We start from the raw sequence: 3,692 nt of genomic DNA on the forward strand, positions 1-3,692 counted from the left end.
ATATATGCCCAGGAGAAGAATTGCTGGATCTTCCAGTAGTACTATGTCCAATTTTCTGAGGAACCGCCAGACTGATTTCCAGAGTGGTTGTACCAGCTTGCAATCCCACCAACAATGAAGAGGTCACAGGTATTTTTCAAAAGGAATGTACTTTGTAAGAGAGTTTGATGTGGTCATGCGTCAAGCTTGGTTGTGACAATTGTCACAAGACAATTTTCCCCAAAGTTTTACCATGGTTAAATATGAAAATGTAAAAAATAAATAGGCCACTAGGGTCAGACTGTAGAAGTTTGAATCAGCCTGGTTAATTAAGTCCTTATGAAGCAGTTATTCTCTGTTGGCCATAGTGTTTGTAGGGACTCCTACATATTATGATCTCAAGAAAAAGAAAGTATAATATTTAAGTACATGGGTATCTTAAGGTTTCTAACGTGAAGTGACTCCATGACCACAGAAAATCTTATGAAGGAAAATATTTAATTGGTGCTGGTTTACAGGTCAGAGGTTTACAGCATTACCATCGTGATGCATGTGTAGGCATGCATATGGTACTGAAGAATTAGCTGAGAGTTCTACACTCACATCAGTAGCAGTAGGAAGAAAAGTGGCTTGAGCTGCAGGAGCCTCACATCCTGCCCAAGCAGTCAGATACTTTCTCCAGTAAGGCTACACCTACTCCATCAAGGACTGACCTCCTAACAGTGTCACTCCCTGTGGGCCTATGGGAGCCATTCTCTAGCAATTCAACCCAATCTGAGGGAGCATTCCATGTGATTATTATGCTTCTTTCCAATTTCCTTAGTACAGAACTATTTTGTTGTTGTTGTTTTGTTGTTGTTGTTGCTGTTCTGACTCACATGGTTTGGGATGTCTATGATTATCAATTATTGTAGGACATTACTCCTAGGAGGCAAGAACAAATTTGTACCCAGCTCAGATAAGAATGTGCTAAGAAAACACCCATGGAAGGAGTTACACAGACAAAGTTTGGAGCTGTGATGAAAGGATGGACCATCTAGAGACTGCCATATCCAGGGATCCATCCCATAATCAGCTTCTAAACGCTGACACCATTGCATACACTAGCAAGATTTTGCTGAAAGGACCCTGATATAGCTGTTTCTTTTGAGACTATGCCGGGGCCTAGCAAACACAGAAGTGGATGCTCACAGTCAGCTATTGGATGGATCACAGGGCTCCCAATGGAGAAGCTAGAGAAAGTACCCAAGGAGTTAAAGGGATATGGAACCCTATAGGGGGAACAACATGATGAACTAACCAGTACCCCAGAGCTCTTGTCTCTAGCTGCATATGTATCGAAAGATGGCCTAGTCGGCCATCACTGGAAAGAGAGACCCATTGGACTTGCAAACTTTATATGCCCCAATACAGGGGAATGCCAGGGCCAAAAGAATGGGAATGGGTGAGTAGGAAAGTGGGGGGGGGGTATGGGGGACTTTTGGGATAGCATTGGAAATGTAATTGAGGAAAATACGTAATAAAAAATATTAAAAATTAAAAAAAAAAAGAAAAAAAGAAAAAAAAATGTGCTAAGAAACCATAAACACAGACACCACCAATGTTCACTGCTTGATGAAACAATGAACTTTATTGGGGTTGATTATAGGAATATGGACATAGGATTATTTACAGAGGTAAAAAAAATTTGCTTAAAAAGCCCATATAAGCTTGGATGACTGTGCACAAAACGTATGTATCTGTAACACACTGCACAGCCTGCAGTCAAGTCAACAGGTTGGAAAGTGTCTCTGGCAGGAGGCTCACTTGGTTGAGACTCTTCTAGACAGTTTAACTGGGTTCTGTGACTTCTCAGCACCTCAATGGGTTTGTCTGGGCCTTTTCTATGCACCTACCCTCATCTAAGAGTAATTATCTGTAGTCCTCATTGTTTAAATACTCTTGCTGAGAACTGACTCAAGTGAATATTGTTAGTCAACTAACAAATACCCACATTCCAGAACCTGTCCCCAACCAGCCTTCAATGAGTAAGCACCAATGGCCTTTCATCAATAATTGTCAATGTATCACCTTGCTACCCACAATTTCTGTATTTTCACAGTATGCATGCTCCATCCTCCCACCCCCACGAAGAACCTACCATGATATTCTAGTCTGGTGCTATTGGCATCCCCTCTCAAAGGCAGCCATTTTTCAATACCCACCATTCCTCAATAAATCTCTTGTGTGCAGTCTCTTGCATGGTATGATTTTCATGGCATTCTTCGACTGCAATCAACTTTGATATTCTCACACTGAAAAATCCTTTCAAATATGGCAGTTTGGGAGACTTCCAGAAGCAATTTTGAACTTTCAGTTCTCTTGACTATTTTTCAGTAAATGCAGCTTTTTCTTATTCTGACCCTGAAAAGAAATGTCCTTAAATATAAGAACTCAGGTGATTATGAGGGATTCACGGGGATAAAGTCATCACTTCTTAAGTTTCCACATTAATCATATCTTCTACTGTATCTTTTATAATATGAACTAATGCAGTTACAGGCTATAGAGAATAAAAATGTATGTGACCATTTAAGAAACATAAATCGTTGCCTAATATTTAAAGGCTTAGAAGGTACCATGAAAAGTAGATATTAAACACTCTTAAGATATATATATATATATATATATATATATATATATATATATGAAATATTGTTATATTGAAATATAATTTACTTATCATAGAATTATTCCATCTTATGTGAGTAGTCTCTCACATTTGTGAGGATAATCATTCCAAAACCTTATTCCACAATATTTTGTTTATCTTTTAGATGAATTATAATATCATTCCCTACCTCTTTTATTTTTGTCCCAGAGTCTTGCTTCCAACTGTCTAGACATTTACTTACTATTGATATTTTGTACAAATTGGTCATACAGTATGAACTTTTGTGACAGACTTTTTTCCCTTAACATAATACATGAGACAGTTATGCTGAGGATGTAGCAGTAATGGGTTTATTCAAAAATATAAAGCACAACTGTATCAGACATATCAATATAAGGTGCTTTGATGACTCTATTCTCTGAGGAAATTTCAATTAATTTGTTTCCATTTAGTGGTTAGTTTTGACTGTTCTTCTATAAAGAAGATTTGGGTGTGAATGTGTGTGTGTGTATGTATTTCGGCATTTGTTTTTGTTTCCCTTTAGTATACATAAGAGCAATAATACTCAGTACTGTATTAGCTCTATCATATACATTTTGGTCTAAAGCTGAGAAAACTCCCAAGTTTCTCAGTTCTTCTGCTTCTGTTCTTTTGTAATTGTAAGAGCAAAGAAAGAAACTAATACTTTCTTATATATTTAACAACAATATAGTTCATTACTTGACATTTTGATATGTCTTCATGATGAATAGCTACTTTTCATTGCTAACTTTCTGGGTTTGGAATACCTTAGGAGGCAAAGAACTAGTTATATATGTAGGGATGTTTCCATAAAGGTATAAGTGAGGCTAAGTCCCTGTGAATATGGTTGCCAGTTACCCATGGGCTGACGTTCAATCCAAATAAAAAGTTAAAACAAGGAGAAATCAATATGAGCAACAACATTCATCTCTGACTTTACATGAGAACAATTAATAATAAAACACTGTCTCCAGCATGTTGAGTTGTATCCCTTCGAATAGTAAGACAACTGGCTCTCACATTTGAACAGTGGGTGGCA

This window comes from Mus caroli, unplaced genomic scaffold (assembly GCF_978045245.1).
Source record: "Mus caroli unplaced genomic scaffold, Mus_caroli_1 scaffold_16, whole genome shotgun sequence".
Lineage (NCBI taxonomy): Eukaryota > Metazoa > Chordata > Mammalia > Rodentia > Muridae > Mus > Mus caroli.